General features: G+C 42.9%; 1 pseudogene; it reads left to right on the top strand.

The window, feature by feature from the left end:
- The first annotated feature begins 1831 nt into the window (after window positions 1-1831).
- On the top strand, window positions 1832-8978 carry LOC119565476 (annotated as a pseudogene).
- The last annotated feature ends 9998 nt before the right edge of the window (window positions 8979-18976 follow it).

The raw sequence follows: 18976 nt of genomic DNA, 5'->3' as shown, positions 1-18976 counted from the left end.
ATTTGACCACTCCCTCCGATTCACTCGGAGCCCTTTGAGAATCAGATTAATTTTAAAAATGTAAGTGCCTAATTTAAAAAAAGTTATATTAGCATAATTTCACATGGTCTTACACCTTCTCTATTTATGCAGGAAAAATATTAGTTCTACTGCAGTGGCACCCAGACAGGAGTGCATTGGGCTAGACATTATACACACATGCAGTAAAAGAGAATCTTTACCCTGAGGACCTTACAGTTGAATTTGACACAAGATGCAACAAGTGAGTGTAGCAAACAATCGGAGACAGCGGGGTGGAAGGGGAAGGAAAATAAGGGAACAGTACTGAGGTCCTAAAGGTTGGCTGTGTGAATAATTTAAGAGTTGGATCCTAAATATTTAAAAACCTTCTTTTTTCAATAAATAGTGTCCGTTATCCTCTACTGCCACAGCTAGTTATCGCCACTTTGCCAATTTCCTTTATGCTTCAAAGCAGAAGAGAGTCTTGAGGTTTTGAAAGAAAAGGGGGGGTGGCCTTATGGAACCTCAATAACACTGGAATTACAGAGCAAAGAGAAAGAAGCAAGGGGAAAGAGTGTAGAACATTCTGTATGGTCTTCATGGAAGAGCCTTGGCTTCTCACTTCAAAAAATGCAGGCAAACTCTTGCTCCTGTCATTCTTTTCCTTCCCAAAATATTTGTAAAAAGAAAAGGAGTACTTGTGGCACCTTAGAGACTAACAAATTTATTTGAGCATAAGCTTCCGTGAGCTACAGCTCACTTCATAGGATGCATTCAGTGGAAAATACAGTGGGGAGATTTATATACACAGAGAACATGAAACAATGGGTGTTATCATACACACTGTAAGGAGAGGGATCACTTAAGATGAGCTAATAACAGCAGGAGAACGGCGTGGGGTGGGCGGGTGAAGAAAACCTTTTGTAGTGATAATCAAGGTGGGCCATTTCCAGCAGTTGACAAGAAGGTCTGGGGAACGGGGCGGGGGGGGAGGGTAAACATGGGGAAATAGTTTTACTTTGTGTAATGACCCATCCACTCCCAGTCTCTATTCAAGCCTAAGTTAATTGTATCCAGTTTGCAAATTAATTCCAATTCAGCAGTCTCTCGTTGGAGTCTGTTTCTGAAGTCTTTTTGTTGTAATATTGCGACTTTTAGGTCTGTAATCAAGTGACCAGAGAGATTCAAGTGTTCTCCGACTGGTTTATGAATGTTATAATTCTTGACTTCTGATTTGTGTCCATTTATTCTTTTACGTAGAGACTGTCCAGTTTGACCAATATACATGGCAGAGGGGCATTGCTGGCACATGATGGCATATATCACATTGGTAGATGTGCAGGTGACATGCCACTGTGGTTACATTGGGTTGGTACCTTTCTCAGAGCCATGCTTACAAGATGAAGTAAGCAAAATTCATCCTTGGTGTAACCTATCCAATAACGGAGAACTGAGCTCACAGTATGGTTAACTCAGAGAGAGTTCCCCCAAACGCCCTCCTTTATTTACCCCAGTTTTGAGGAATTCAAATAATATGACAGTAGAAACAGATACCACTTGTCTATCCTATCAATTTACTGTAGCAGATACATGTTAACTAACATTTTTTCTATTCTGTCTGGAAGCTAAAGTCAACCTATAGTTTGGAGAAACATCTAGTTAAAGCCATAGCAAATGTAACATTTTTTCATTATAGTAACAAGTATCTTGATATTTACCGCACCTCCTTTCACTGTTGCATGATAGAGTACAATTTCAACCTCCCCTTACCCCCAACCAGGAAATGCTATGGCTGTCACTAAAGAATCACTTCGTCCACTAGTCCAAGACCATGACGGATCAGGTGAAAAGGCTAAGGAGACAAAGTTACCTTTCCTTTGTATGTCCTTGTGTGGGAGAGAAGAAAATTAACTAATCTCAATGAGTGTCCTTGATGGAGCATGAGATGAAGGGTCTCATTTACCCAGAACTCTTTTTGCATGGATAATCTTATCAGAGAAAGCATTCATTCATTCCCTTGAGAATCCTAAGCAGTTTGGTTCCACATTAACAGATAGATGAAGTGTGCCCAACCCAGGGGGCTTGATTCTGTAGGCACCTCACAAGGTGAAGCCCTATATTAGTCTCTTCCTGGAATGCACAAGTTTACTTCAGCAACTATTTCAAACACAGCTGCTATAAAGTTAAACCACAATAATGTTTATGGGACAACTGCCTTTTTTAGCCAACGCACTAGGAATTGAACTGGGGAACCTCCAGAGTTAAAGGCATGAGCTGCAACTTGAGCTGAAAAGCCAAGCCCCTGTAGCAGAGGCTGTAATATTTCATATCCCCTGTGGATCAGCACAGCAGGGTACCTTTAACAAATTCTCACTAGGGTGCTATACATGTGACTATGCATACATTATGCCAGTCCTTAGATTCTGATTGACACTCTAGGCACTATTAATGCTATGTCCACACTACACTGTAATGCGGACTACAGATGTGTGAATTGCGTAGCGCACCAAGTTGCCGTACAGCTGTCCCATGTGGACAGTGCTGGTGTGAACTAAAAGATACCTAGTTCATGTTAAGATAATCCTCTTTCAAATCAGACTATGTTAACATGAACTAGGTATCTTTTGGTTTGTGCCAGCAGAGTCCACATGGGACAGCTAGAGTGCAACTCTTTGGTGCAATATGCAATTCACACCTCTGAAATCTGCACAGTAGTTCAGTGTAGACACTCCCTAATAAAACACATATCATTGAGCCTTCAACATATTTCAAAGACAAAAACTAAATCTTGTTTAAAACAAAATGGATTGAGGACTGAACCAAATACTGTATAAATACCATTATGCCTTCATACAGAACAAGAAATAAATTCACATCATCCATCTTGGCATACATTGGAGTTGCTTTTAACAAATACTGACTATAAACTGCTACACTCAGAAACCTTTGAGCAATGACTTAGAAATTTTACACGCCAAGTTAAATAGTGTAATTTAGGTCTGGAGGGTTTTTTTGCATGGGGACGGGGGAGATTTTCAAAGGGCACAAATGGCAGTTATATATTTTATATATTTCAATATATATATTTCAATAACCCCATTGAAAGTTGATGGGAGTTAGGAGTCTCTATAACTGATAATTTAGTAATTATTATTATTATTATTGTTTTAAGAAGCATCGGCCACCCTTTTAAAACAGATAGGTCATGATATCAGAGTAAATTCCATTATTTCTGCAAGCATGACAAAAATTGAGGGAATATGGGATAAATTGCATTTTACTTTGCAATTTTGATCTCCTCACCTGCATTATGCTCAAGTAATCCCAGTCAGAAATATTTCTAACGTTATTAATCTCTGAAAATACCCTTTAAATACACCTATTCCTATTCAGCAAAATACTTAAGTATGTGCGGGAAAGGGGATAGGTGGAAAGGCTGCTGCAAACAATTGATCATCAGACAGACAGTAGTACCCAGAAGCTCTGACTTCCCCAGTTCCAGGGGGGTGCTCGACTTGTAGCCCATAAAGTCAATTTGCTAGCTGCTATATTGCATAATGTGTTTTCTTCATTGGTTTGAATGATTATATTATTTTCTTGGGTTTTGTTTATGCCTAAGCCCATTGTATGTTATTCATAATAGTTGGCTATAATGCAAGGAACCTACAGGCCTGTATCCTGTATGATTAGCTAGAGCTAGTCAGTATGAGTGTTCGTAACCTTTGGCATAGATAAATGGCCTATTCCTTACGCCTCTTGACTTTGGAGAACTGAATGGGGAAGCGAACAAAGAACTGAATATGTTTACCATTGGTCTGGAAAAGACCGCTAACCACAGGGTACACCGCAGAACATGGAAGTCATAAGTTAGGCCAAGGAAAATGGTTTTGGGCATGAGATAATCAATATTAATAAGTATGAATATATGTTATAATATGTTAACCTATAGAGTAAGTGTACCCGAAGATTTATCTAGGTGAGGAAATAAAATGTGGGCATGATAGGTTGGGCCTTGATTAAGGCAATGCCAGAATCCTATAAGAGGGCTCAGATCATTGGCGAGCCATAATAAACTAGCCCATAAACTCAGATCAATAGACTCCCGCTTTGCCCGAGGCCCCACCCCCACTCCACCCATTCCCCCAAGCCCCCACCCCCCACCTCTTCCTGCCCTCGCTTCAGCCAGCATCAGACTCTGGTTTCTGTTGTGTTAATACATGTACTGTAAGTGTTAGATACATGCTCCTTGTGCTTTAGTACAAAGAACAACTCAAAAGAAGAACCTGGCATAGTCCAGGGGGGTAAGGGAGAGGGGAAGCTCTGGCCCAAGGTGTATTATGGTTAGTTATAGGTTGCCCAAAATAGAATACCCTCCCCCAAAATGAATAAGGCCTGATTCTCCCATTGAATTCAATAGGATTTGAGATCATGCTTACAATTAATTAATTAATTATTGTACTTAAGTGCTTTACTGAATCAGGGCCTAAGGACTCAATTCTAGAATTCTGCAAATAATTGATTTTTCACTTTGCTGGCTGATCTAAAAAAATCAGAAGAAAAACTCATCTGGGGTCAAACAAAAGATTTCAGTTTTGAGGGGTTTTATGTAAATTTACAATTGAAGTAAATTTTGAATAAAAAAAATCAAAAATTTAATTTTTGACTGTCAAAATGGTTAGAATTTTTTTTCAGTTTTTGTTGTTGTTGTTGTAGATGGAAACAATTTGCCAAATTCCATATCCATTTGCAAAATGTTTTGGTTGCCTCAAATCTGCATTTTTTTCAGTGAAAAAACCTTTAGGTCAAAAAAATTTGACCCATCTCTACTATATCCTGTCATCTTTTCTCACACTAAGTAGTTCCTTACTCTACTCTGCTAAATGTAAAGGCAGCAGAATCAAACACTATGCTAATACACATATGAACATTTAAAACAATTGGTAGAAATTCTGTTAATATTTAAGCAATATATTTAATCTCAATTTTAATAATAAAATCTTGTAACTAAAGAGCACATTGTAAAGCTTAAGAAAATCAAACAAAAATAAATGCTAATAATTAATTACTAGTGAGATTAAAAATTCAGTCTGTCAGCTTCCTCAGATTTGTGCTACAATGAGAAAGTGAGCTATTAACTCTAATTATCTGCTGGATTTGTTCAGTGCTTATGGTGGTCTTTTGCAGTAAGTTGTAAAGGAGGGTGTCAGACTGGTGGGGAATGCATGGGACAGTGTAGTATCTTTGTGCTCCTGGTTGGACAGGATCAAGATGCCAGGAGGGTAAGTGCCCAGATTTATGTTTCATTTGCACCTGAGGTAACTCAAATGCTAACAGTGCCTGAGGACTGTAAATGTGCTCAGATGGCAGCCTAATTAGAGATCTGTGGGAATGAAATCTTTTGCCAGACCTGTGACTGCAGTCTGCTCAGACTGATTATGATTGGCTGAATGTGTAAGAAGTAGTTGGGAACAACCTCATATGCCGTAAAAGCCATTTAATGTGAAGAAACAGACTTTCTCCTGGTTAAAATGGCACCATTGCTTTTCTATTAGGATGATAAAATGGAATTGGATTATACACCCCGTATGCAGTGACTGCAAGAATAATGGAAATGTTCTGAATGAGCTTGAGGTATAACTGCAAAGCCAATAAAAACATCTAAAAAGGAGTAATGGGGTGATAATTATGCAAATGACAGTGCTACAGTAAAAGTGGAGGAGCTGCTCTATAGCTGGTGACATTAATTCAAAGCGAAGTGCTATCAGATTACTTTGAGCTACAGTGTTGTAGGTCCATTAAGGACTGTATGACTCTACACAGGATGGGTTGCTCATAGAACTTTTAAGTGAACGGTAGCTACAGGAATGCATTTAGATTATTCTTTTTTAAATCTTTACATATATAGGCCAGAACCTCAACTGAGAGAAAACTGGCAAAGCTCTGTTGTGGACCTACACTGATTTATGCCACCGGAAGATCTGACCCTCAATCCTCAATATTTTATATCCCACATCAGGTTACTAGTATCCTCGTTCTATTGATGCCAACGTTTATGATGTGTGAGGGAGGAAAGCCCTCCTTTCCTTCTTCATTTTTCTTATGCTCTTAATTAATCCAACATATTTAACGTATAGCAAGGAAATTCTTTTTTTTAATCCATTCTTCCTTTTCAGAAATTTTCCTCGGGGTGTTGGAGTGATGGGGCTTATGTGTCTGCTGGAATCTGCAGCTGTGCATCTGGATGGGTTGGTGGAACATGGCATTTAAGTAAAATACTCTGATATTTCTTTTTTTCGTATTTTATGTATTTGTTTGAACTACGGTTTTAGTATTCAGAGCATCGATGAAAAAGCCCTGACAAAGCCACAAATGAATGACCCCGTCCTAGTCTGTCAGGGCTACCTTTGTGTCATGGTGCCCCCAGATATCTAAGCAAGGTGGCAAATACATGGCTTGTGTGCTTGGTAAAGGGCTCTAAGTCATTGGTTCAAATCTAAGTTTTGGTTGGTAGTCACCAAAAATTATTATCTAATGCCTTTTGTGGGCCTACATGAAATGTATTTTGTGGTCTCAGATAGTTCCTAGTCAACAAGTTTCCACATCACAAAGAAACCCACCACTGGTAAAAGTTGGCAGTGTCATTAGAGAGGCCAAGGACTTAATGGACATGGGAAATGACACATCCTCTTGCACTAGAGGTGTTTGCTCCTACAGTTTGACAGGTTATTGTTGGGGGACATCCTGTGTTCCTCTTGATCCAAGGGAAAATAAAGGACTGCAGTAAGTAGGGCTGTTAGTCCAATACCATTCCCAAGCACTTATGCCCAGATCCTCAAAGGTATTTAAGCACCTAGCTCCCAAAGGCACTTAGACCTTTGAGGATCTGGGACCTACCTCTGTTGATCCACAATAAGAGCCATTCACCTTTCCAAACAGTGATTCATATAAAGAGGGAAGGCTCATAAAATTTTAATCCACTCAGAGCTGCCCCATATACTCTGTAACAACATTGCTCTGAGAGGCAGCCACCAGGAGGTACTATATTTGGAGAGTCGATGGTACAGACTTCCATCCTGCTGGCTCAGAGACCGAGAGAATTGCTATCTAGAGACTGTCCGTGAACTCGGTCTCCTGTGCGGTAGCACTCAGTGCTACCCTTTGAGTCTCTGGATTAATCTTCTGGGTTAATCCTTTTGAAATGAATGACCCCCCGTGAAAAAGAACTGCTTATGAAATCCCAGAATCATATGGGCCCTGGATTCCAAGCACTGCAGAAACACTAATGCAGCTGATATTGTCTAGGAGATCTTACAAATAAATGCTATAATCTACTCACTTATAGGAGGGACACCACCAATCAGCTCGCTGATGAAACAGCTTATCCCTTTTTCTATCTAATGCAGGCAGACAGAGGTACAGAGGTTGCCCTGAGGTTCAAGGGCAGATGTGGGGCATTTCGTGGAGATATTACAAAATGCCTGGTGCCAAAGATTTCAGTTAGTTACAGTCTTGTGGAATAGACAGTGATAGAAAGGATCAAACTCTTCACATTCTGTTGATTTTTTTGAGACTGCATCAGTTGTGGGGCTAGTGATCATTTCAGGAACAGCAGTCACCAAACAACTGTCACTTTGAACTTCACTTCTGGGGCTTGTGCCAACAGCAAATTACAACACCCCCCACCTGGGCTGATGTAGCTGGCACCTTGCGGGGGTGGGGCCAACGCACTGTCTGTTCACTGCTTCTGCCTACCCACTTGCTCTGGGAGGCATTCAGGAAGTAGCACCTGCTTACTCCAGTATGCCCAGAGCCAAAGTTCAGGTAGCCCTTGGAGCTATAACAGGAATTCTTGTTCTTCTTATGCCCCCATGCAGGCATACAGCCCAAATCACAATCCAGCCTTAGAGGGAGAACTGGATTTAAGTTTTATATTTTATCTGCTCATAAGATGGAGAGGACAGAAAAGGAGAAATGGAGCGTGAGTGAAATTAGACACTACATGACTGGATCCCAGTGAGGCACATGAGGGTAGAATTCAAAGACAGTCATTGCTTACAGTACATCCATTATGTTTTTATTGATATTGTCCCAGTACTATCACTAGGGAACAATTCTGCTACTACAATGAGACATGCAAGAAAAATTAAACTGTGTTGTATGGTAGATGTACCATATATCTGGTGTCTCCTTTCAGCTGTCTGTAAAATGCCTTGTCAACATGGAGGGAAATGTGTAGTGCCAAATATGTGCAGATGTCGTTTGTTATACTCTGGTCAACAGTGTACAAAGAAGAGAAATGAATGAGCCATCTTCCTCTGGAGATGGGCTGTGTTGCTTTAATGAGTATGGAAAAAGAGGGACGCGATTTAAAAAAACAACAACCCCAATTGGTCTTAAATAGCTTTTATTTCAAGTATTTTAAAGAAAAGCTCTTCTGTATGAAAGGGAAAGTATTTTTAAAATATTCCAGACAAAGCAAATGAATAAGTATCCAAGTACTTTTGTGTCCTTTATAAGTAGAATAATTTTGTCAGTGGGTGTAATTGATGTTGAAGTAAATATTTCCTTTGGAATAAAGCATTTACTTACCTTTTTTCTTATTTATTTCTCTTTGATTGCCATAAATAGAAGCATTGTCGCTCATGAATAAGCTCCCTACATTAATAGCTGACAATAATAAACATTTGTGTTTTTAAAACCTTTTGTTCATCTTTATGTTCAAAAGTACATTGTAGCTGGAGTGATACTTACCTTTAATAAGATCATCCAGCCACAAGGGGGCACTCTTCTCTGTGGTAGGAATAGGACATTTATAGAAGATTGGAGTGCTCTGCTATAGCAGTGGTCTCCTGTAAACAGAATGGATCTCACAGTAGGAAATAGTGGAAGGAGGCTGCACTTCTTTGGGAACAGCAGCAAGCTGTAAAGCATGTTGGTGATGTCTTGCTGAATCACTGAGCATTGCTTTGTGTGATTAGCAATAAAAATAAAATAATTAGGATCATGATCAGTCATAGTTTAATGCCTGTTTTTATGGGGTCAGGATCTGCAATCACCTTCCTAAATTTTAGTTCTGTACGGATAATATGCGAAGCCTCTAGCCATCTTAGGTGCTTACATAGCCTCCATTACCATTGTTGGGGACACTGGGGCATGGCCACTAGGTAACTCGAGGGGATGGAAGACCACGAGTGTCGATGAAGCCCCCTTGCACTAGGCCCAAGTGTCCTTGCCCCCCCCCCCGCCTGGAGGCACTCGCAGCAGTTATGCTGAGGATCTGGAACAATATGTTGCAGAGTCAGACTGCCTGAAACTAAACAAGGCCAAACAGGGCAGATATGGAAGAACAATGCTGAATAAAGCAGCTTTATGTATAGTTTAACAAATGATACAGAGAACAAGGAAACTAGCTGGGAACTGGATTGGCTGGCTATATGGATACTTAGGGCAGCTTGCTATTGGATAAGTATGCTGAAGAAAGGATGTATAAAAGCCTGTGTAACTTCCTGCTCTGAGTACAGGATTTGAGACTCTAATCTCCCTGTACCTTTTTGAAGCTTCAAATAAACTTTTCTGCTTCTCCACCCCGTTGTGATTATTGAGTGAAGCACACGGGGTAACGAACCCCTGCTGTTGTTTTGCCTCTCAGCACTGGGTGCCGGCAGCAGCTTTTGGCGTCCCTGGGTGGGCGACAAGGTTAGCCTTGCCCGGACCCCTCCTGGAGGTCGAGGATTGCGGCGAGAACCGATGCCCAGCGCGCACCAGTGAGTTCATCGGGGGCCTCGGAGGAGACGCGATTTGATCAACCCCGGAGGGCACAACGGTGCAATGCACTCATATAGTGGAGAAGCAGCGGTGGGCGACGGTGAGGAACCGGTCCCTTGGACATAGGAGAGGAGCAGCTGCGGGCGACGGTGAGGAACCGGTCCCTTGGATAAGGTAGGAACCTTTTGAAATCCGGATTGTATGCTCTGTTGGAACCTGGGGACTCCCAGAGTTACCCTGTAGGTATGGGACAGGGTCAGAGCTCGGGGGTTAGGGCACAGCGTACGCCCTTAGAATGCATTCTAGCAAACTGGAAGGTATTTGTTGCGGATCCGATGACTAAGAGTCAATTAAAACGATTCTGTACAGTTGACTGGCCTCAATATCAACTAGAGGACCAGGAGTGGTGGCCACCAGGAGGGTCAATTAATTACAATACGATTCTCCAATTAGTTTTGTTTTGTCAGTGAATGGGTAAATGGAATAAACATTTGTATGCACAAGCGTTTATGGCTTTAAGAGATAGAACAGAGTTGTAATTCTGCAGAGCTGTAATTTGACTCCGACTGGTTTGGTAGTAGCTAATGTTAGTCCCCAGACCCCCACCCCCACTGTAATGGCACAGCTGGTGTCCCCTTCAGCCCCCACACCCCCACCTTATAATGGTAGGATGCCTCGGGTTACAGAGATTGCCCCCTCGGTGGGACTCTAGCCTTCGCTTACCGAGACTGTTGTGGCTTGCCCAGGAGCAGACGGAAGTCAGGCTACCACTATGCAAGTTTACACCCATGTGCCATTCAATCCAGTAGACTTAGCAGCTTTTAAAACACAGGATGGGGAATTCTCCATGAACCCAAGCTGGTTTATTTCAGTCTTTGAGGGGTGCCTCAGTAGCCACAAGCCGGATTGAGACGATTGTAATATCCTCCTGAGAACCCTGTTGTCTGAGGTGGAGCGGAATCAGGTTACAGCTAAGGCAAGGGGAGTGTCAGCTTTCAAGCAAAAGAAAGGGAGCTATCTGTCAAGTCCCTACCCCAAGCACTCGTAAACGGCTCAGGGCATTTCTGGGTATGGCAGGCTTTTGCAGGATCTGGATCCCAGAGTTTGGACTGTGGGCTAAACCCCTATGTGACTGTGTAAAAGGAGCAGATCATGACCCCTTCTATTGGACCCCAGAGGCTGACAGGGCATTTAAAATCTTGAAAAGGAAATTGATGGAAGCCCCAGCTCTGGGCCTGCTGGATCTTTCTAAGCTGTTTCAGTTGTATGTACATGAACGAAAGGGGGTGGCCCTAGGAGTGCTCACACAGCTGTTAGGAGCATGGAGACGTCCCGTGGCTTATTTTTCTAAGCAACTGGATCAGGTTGCAAAGGGTTGGCCGGCATGTTTATGGGCAGTCGCAGCTACTGCCCTAGTGCTTGAGGAAGCTGAGAAGCTAACATTGGGAGGGGTTATGCAAATCTATACTCCCCATATGGTCCGAGCCTTATTGGATGCAAAGGGAGGGCTTTGGCTCACCCAGGCTCAGATTGCTCGGTATCAGGCTAAGCTGTTAGAGAACTCTGAAGTCACCTTACAGCCTTGCCCCTCCCTTAACCCAGCCACCCTCTTGCCAGAAACAGAGGAACAGAAACATGACTGTTTAGAGATCATAGATGCCCAGTACTCCAGCCTTCCGGATTTAAAGGATGTACCCCTCCCAAATGCAGATTGTGAGTGGTACACTGATGGTAGCAGTACTGTAATAGATGGGCAAAGAAGGGTGGGTTATGCTGTTGTGACCCTCCATGACACTGTGGAAGCTGAAGGTTTGCCTGCTGTGACCTCTGCCCAGCTTGCCGAACTAATAGCCCTGACCCATGCACTTGAACTGTCGAAAGGAAAGCGGGTCAACATTTTTACTGATTCAAAGTATGCTTTTGGTGTGCTACATGCTCATGCTGGCCTATGGAAGCAAAGGGGAATGCTGACAGCCCAAGGCTCCCCAGTCAAGTATGGGCCCCAAATCCTCCAGCTCCTAGATGCCATGCAACCTCCCTTGGAAGTGGCGGTGGTACACTGTAAAGCGCATCAAAGGGAAGATCAAGATGTGTCCAGGGGTAATGCTAGGGCAGATAGAGAGGCTAAGCATGCTGCCACCCTGCCATCCCCTCAGACTGAGAACGCCCATATGCATGCCCTTATCCCATCAGTAGGGGAGCTTCCAACCCCTCAGTACTCTGGGGAGGAGAGGCAGCTAACTGACAAACTTGGTCTCTGGGAAAAGGAGGGATGGCTCCATTCCCCGGAAGGGAAGGTCCTCTTACCAAAGGGCCTGATCTGGCTGGTGCTGCAGAAACTACATCAAACCACTCATGCTGGCAGGGAAGCACTTATCCAGCTAATGGGAAAATACTTTATCACTTCCGGACTCCGACCCCTGGCTGCCCAGGTACAAGCGGACTGCTTAGTCTGCCAAAAGAATAACCCCCGACCGGGACATCCTGTGCCACCAGCTGCCCTAGAACCCACTCTGGGCCCCGGACAAGTGTGGCAAATAGACTTTACTGAGTTTCCCCGGACCCAAGGGTTCAAATATCTCCTTGTCATAGTGGATCGGTTCAGCGGATGGCCAGAAGCCTTCCCATGCTGTAATTGCACTGTCAGAACAGTGGTCCTTAAGTTTGTTAAGGAGATCATTCCTCACTTTGGACTCCCCCTGTGGATGGAATCTGACAACGGAACACATTTCACGTCAAAAATCATTCAAAGCGTCTCACATGCCTTACAGATCCCCTGGAAACTCCATACGCCCTGGAGACTGCAAGCCAGTGGTGTAGTGGAGCGTACCAATCAGACCCTTAAACGGCATCTCTCAAAAGTATGCCAAGAAGCCTCACTGCAATGGCCTGATGCTTTGCCCCTCGTCCTACTCCATATCCGCGTTCTCCTGAAGGGTAGATTAGGGCTTAGTCCCTTTGAAATTATGTTTGGAAGGGCATGGCCTATGAATGGCACCCCGGTTCTGTCAGGGGAATGGGAGTTGGGTAATGGTTTTTTGTCACAGTATATGTGTTCCCTGTCTGCTGTTCTCTTGTCTCTTCACAGGTATACCAAGGATTCCCAGCCTCTCCCCTTGGACTCTCCCGTCCACTCCTTACAGCCCGGCGACCCCGTGCTTGTTTGTACCTGAAAAGACAAGCCTCTCCAGGAAAAGTGGAAAGGACCCTATACCGTCCTGCCGATCTCCCATACAGCGGCAAAGGTCAAGGGACACAAGAACTGGATCCATCACTCTCGTCTGAAGGCAGTACCCACCCCCTTGTCAGCAGAACAGTGGACCGTCCAACCTGCTGACTCCTCATCTAGTGATGATCTCGGGCTAAAGCTATTGTTTAAAAGACACAAATAGCGGGCACCTTAAAGCTAAAATGGGCCACCCAGGTACTGGAAACCCTGGGTTGGGAAAACTCGGGTAATAATTAATTGGGTAACATTGTTATTCTCTGTATTGGTATTTCCAAACTGTGCATATCGGGAGCATAACTCCTTTGTTTCGCTTGCACATCATGTTGCTACTTTAACTGATTGCTGGGTATGTGCTCCAACTCCACTGTCCCCCAAAACGGGAATGCCCCTTGACATGCTGCCCCTGACCCTAGCAGAATTAGCCGCCACCAAAGAGCAGGAAAGAACGGACTCACCGTTCTGGAATAAGACCTCTTTACAGCAAACCACCTATCAGGACCAGGAGTATTCAGTTGCAGTACTCACTGAGGGAGTATTATGTTTTACCCGAAACCAATCTGATCACTATGGGCATCCTGTGGGAAAAAGCTCCTGTGTTATTACACAGTGGGCTGATGGGTATTGGATAAAGACCAAAAGGGGAGGCCAGCAGTGTGGGTGTAATGGTTCCTCCCCTTTTAGGGAAACTCTTACAAATAATCTTACCACAAAAGAAAGGTTTGGAAATATAACTTGCTGTCCAGTTAATATCTCCAACGTAGCAAGCCAATGGTGGGTTTGTAGTGGTCCCTATGGGGAGTGTAATTTGAATGGCACAATTAGAAACGCCCCCACTTGTACCCAGTCAGGAGGATGGGATGCCCCCTTAGGGGCATATGAACTGTTTGGAAAAGCAGCCAAAGCAGCCTTAAATATCCCAGGAATCCCCTTAAGAAACAGTCCTTACTGGGCCCTACAGGGTCACTATTTTGTATGTGGCCGAAAGGCTTACAAGGTGCTGCCAGCCAACTGGACAGGTAGCTGTTATATAGCTCATGGAGTTCCTCATCTTTCCATAACTGCCACACTGCCCAAAGGAAAAATTAGAAATGCCCGAGATACCTCTGTTGAGTCACAAGACCCTGCGGCGACTGACTACGGCACTGGAGGGCAATATGAAGAATTCCCTCACAAGCGAGAAGCTTGTAGGGTGCTCTGTACTGGAAATAGCGCCACTGTTTACCGGGCCAGCCATGGCATGCACAGGCCGCTATTCTGTAAGGCTGCAAATGGTACTTGAGAAAGTTGCCTTAAAGTTAGAGGACTCGGTTAGTGATTTAGGGTCAGCAGTAAAAACATTAAATAAAGAGGTACAGCAGCTCAGGACATTTTCCCTCCAAAACAGGCTGGCTTTGGACTATCTCTTGGCATCCCAAGGAGGGGTTTGTGCCCTCGTCGGGCCCCGATGTTGTGTATATGTAAATGATAGCAGTTATAAGATCTATGAAAAGGTGGTACAGGCTGAGGGCCATGCCCGAGCCGGAGCACAGGTTGCCTATACTGCCCCAGAGAACGATTGGTTGCAAACCTTGTTTTCAGGCTAGGGTTTGTCGTTTTGGCTTGGTGGTTTATTTAGCCTGTTATTGAAACTTCTCTTTCCTGTATTGCTTGTATTAATGGTATTATGCTGTGCAGTATCATGTGTCAGGGCCCTTTTGCAAAAGTTAATAAGTCATTCTCTTCAGGGCTATCACAAAGTGCTTATGCAAAGTCCTATTGTAAAGAAATAAGTAGCCCAAGTGAGAAAACTCAGAGCCAAGGCTGTTGAGTGTTCTCAAAGAAGGGAGTTGTTGGGGACACTGGGGCATGGCCACTAGGTAACTCGAGGGGATGGAAGACCACGAGTGTCGATGAAGCCCCCTTGCACTAGGTCCAAGTGTCCTTGGCCCCCCCTCTTCTCCCTGCCCCCCTCCCGGCCTGGAGGCACTCACAGCAGTTATGCTGAGGATCTTCAACAATATGTTGCAGAGTCAGACTGCCTGAAACTAAACAAGGCCAAACAGGGCAGATATGGAAGAACAATGCTGAATAAAGCAGCTTTATGTATAGTTTAACAAATGATACAGAGAACAAGGAAACTAGCTGGGAACTGGATTGGCTGGCTATATGGATACTTAGGGCAGCTTGCTATTGGATAAGTATGCTGAAAAAAGGATGTATAAAAGCCTGTGTAACTTCCTGCTCTGGGTACAGGATTTGAGATTCTAGTCTCCCTGTACCTTTTTGAAGCTTCAAATAAACTTTTCTGCTTCTCCACCCCGTTGTGATTATTGAGTGAAGCACACTGGGTAATGAACCCCTGCTGTTGTTTTGCCTCTCGGCACTGGGTGCCAGCAACACCATAATACCGAAACCCTTCACAGTCCTTAATATATTTATTTTCACAACACCCCTGTGAGGTAGGGAAGTGCTGTTATCCCCATTTTGGCACACAGGAAGTCAGTGACAGAGTAGGAAACTGAATCCAAGTCTCCCAAGTCCCAGTCTAGCACCATATCCACTAGACAATCCTTCCTCTCTGAAGAATACCCCCTTATGATAGCAGTATGGGCGGAGGTGTCAGCGTAGCCATTGAAGAGAGAAGCTACTGAGGCTACAGCATGAGGATGGGGAGCAGCACCAGCATTCCACTAAAACAAGTCAACACTGGTCAAAATTTTGTCCAAAATGTTTCACATTTTTTAAAGAACTATTTTCACCATTTTCCAAGTAGCTCTTCCAGTGAGCATGAGTAGGGAAGAGGTGTCCAACCAGAGACACTGACTTTATGTAGGATGACTTCAAACGAGACTTCGGGTTTGCTCCTATCAACCTATGGAAGTGCCTATATGTAATCGCGAGCTGCCTCGAGGGTGCTTCAACTTTAACAGATACAGGGTGGCTGGAGTGGAGGAAGTATTTCTCATGCTTTCAGTTGCCACCAAGCTTTATCCAGAGGCAGATGAAAAGCAGGGACACACTCTCATTTGCTGTCTGCCCCAGGGGTTGGGCTGAGCACACTTTCAGAGCTCTCACATTCTGAGAAAAAGGGCAAATGAAGGACGTTGATAGAATATATGTGGGACAGTTAGTGTGTCTGTTACAATTTGCCTTCTGTAGACAATTTTGCTCCCCCCCTCTGCCACCAGGGCCTCTCTCTTGTGGTCAAATGCAGCAGCCTTCTACTGAGGAGAGATGCACATCATGTGCTGTCTCTGGAGACTTTACTCATGGTGTTTCTTGGGCTGCAGGGAGGAAGAGAGAAAGGGACAGAGCATGACTGCAAAAAGGGGTGTTGGCCTTGCAGAGCTAATCCCCGGAACAGCCAGGAGGAGACATCCCTAGCAGTGAGTAGACAGCCACATATGTGACTCACTAGTTTGAAATGATTAAAAGTCAGGCAAACAGTAATGCGGCTGCAAAAGGACTTCACTTCTAATATTGTCAGACCCCAAAAGTATACAGGCAGAGAAAATTCACATAACCCAATCCACAAAGAGCTTAGAAAAGCAGCAGGCAATCAATGGACAAGGCACAATTGTGACTACTAAGTGTTCAAGCAAGAATTCTAAGTAATCTATCTATATTTAAAAGCCATTTTTATGGAGATGGAAGGAATTTGATTTTCAAGTATTTGCCACTGGAATAAGCTTTATTTAAAGTAAAAAATAGAATATTCTGAACTACAATAAAACATTAGAATATTTTTGGAGTTGTCATTCAAACTGATGGAAGCCTTCCAGACCTACAATACTGAATACAAAACACAATTAGAATATCCTTTGGCTGTTTCTGGGCCATGTCTAAAAGAACTATGACTTAGGCCCTTTAACATCATGGAGCATTTTAGCAAATGAAGTATGATGGGTTTATTTCTGGCTTGACAGTAAAGTTTTTTAACTTGCTGAAAACATGAGTGGTTAGTTTTTAAAATATAGCTGGAATGTAGCACCATCTACTGGCTGAAGTGACTTCTACTCTTTCTCGGAATTTGAATTAAATGAATTCTTATTTAATAGTTATATTAGACAGGTTTCAGAGTAGCAGCCATGTTAGTCTGTATTCGCAAAAAGAAAAGGAGTGCTTGTGGCACCTTAGAGACTAACAAATTTATTTGAGCATGAGCTTTCGTGAGCTACAGTGAAGTGAGCTGTAGCTCACGAAAGCTTATGCTCAAATACATTTGTTAGTCTCTAAGGTGCCACAAGTCCTCCTTTTCTTTTTTAGTTATATTAGAGTAACAACTAGAGTCCAGGCAAACTTATAGTAAAAGACAGGCTGATCCCCAAAATGTTTCTGAGTATTAGACTATGCCACTCAGAGACAACAGTGCCCAATTTTTGTTGTTCTCTGGAAGATTTAATACATCCACCATTTCCAGTGTATAGATTTCTGGAGATGAATCTATCTTCATATTTCCAACTGTGGAAAGTCACTTATGTACACTGCTCCAACACTTTAATCATTTCCGGCAAGGAAAATTCTGTGGGACAGGTTGGCAGCATCTCCTACATTTACCATAGTCTGCTACACCTGTTTTATATAGATGCGCCATGTCCAGTACAATCTGCTGTTTAAGAGTTTGTTCTGGAAAAATTGTAGTGGTATTGAGCTGGCTGTATTTTTGATTTGCTGCCATATTTTTTGCTATTTTTTTCCTGTCAATTAGATACTTCACTTCCTACTTATTTTTCCCCTCCAGTGTCCGTGGATACAACAAAGAATTAAGCCACTTGTTTTGTATTGCCTCTAAAGTTTCCTTTAATATGAAACTTCTTAATAAAATATTTTTTCCATGTACAGCCTAACTACTGGTACTATTTGAGTGCAGTAACTTAAAGAATGTGGCAGATGATACTAATTACATAAGAAATAGAAAGAATCTAATTGGCCAGAAATGAAATCTTCTGTCCAATATATTTGATATTGTGTCCACCCACATTAATAATTTTTTACTGTGAACTGAAACTTTGGATTTTCTCAAACGGGGCTGAATAATGAACTTGAAAAAAACAAGCTGGTGAGTATCTTAAGTTGTCATGATATACTCCTGGTTGTATTGATTGCAGACCCTTGAGAAAAAAAGAATCCTTTAATGTGCCAAATGGAGCTGTTAAATCACTTTCTATGTTGAGCTATGGTTGTATGTATCACCTTTGTGAAGCAGATCATTTTACAAGTGGCACATATGAAAAGCTAGGTAGTAGACGTACAAATCTAGGAAACCTATTGCTTTCCTTCACGAGCTCTTTAGAGTTTTGTGTGAAAAGGTGTCTTTTTTCCTCCAGAAAATATTCAAAATATTCTTTCCAAGATAGCAGGAGAAGGCTTCATAGCTAACTTGCCTGTTAAATACATGAGTTCCGGTTCTGTACTCATCTCTGTAATTTCAATCTGACTAAACAGAGAGCTGGAATCTGCTGTCAGAGTCCAATATCTTGTGGTTCAAAGTGTTTTCAGTATATAAGAAAACCACGTTAAGAAAGTTAGCAGAGACAGTAGGATTCATGGAAGCCTAATTAATTAATTAATTAATTCTAGGCCTCTTTTTCTGTACTCCTGCCCTTTCTGAGCTACAATTTTTGATCCAAAGGCCATTGAAATAGATGGAAAGCCACCCACTGAAGTTAGTGGGTTCTGTGGGCTAAGGACCATAGTGAGATATTTTACAGGAAAGACTATAATCTTCAGCAAGAGCAGCCACTGACAGTCTCTAGAAGATCCACAGTTGTGCCAAATTCTCCTTCACTCCAAGACAGGTCATGTTTGTAGGATGCCCTGCAGCACACCAAAATAAAGATCTGTATGGCTTATTTCAGATTGTATTAGGGAACCTTTGGCCCACACGTTCAACCCCTCTGACATAAGCCCTTTGTGCTAGTTCTTTATATGCACTTGCTTCCCCATTAACACCTTATTAAACTGCATATCTGTATCATCAGATCATTGTACTGTAGCTTTTAA

Source organism: Chelonia mydas, chromosome 2 (assembly GCF_015237465.2).
Source record: "Chelonia mydas isolate rCheMyd1 chromosome 2, rCheMyd1.pri.v2, whole genome shotgun sequence".
NCBI classification, from domain to species: Eukaryota; Metazoa; Chordata; order Testudines; family Cheloniidae; genus Chelonia; species Chelonia mydas.
Note: the sequence above shows the minus strand (reverse complement) of the source record. Positions and strands in the feature narration are given on the sequence as shown.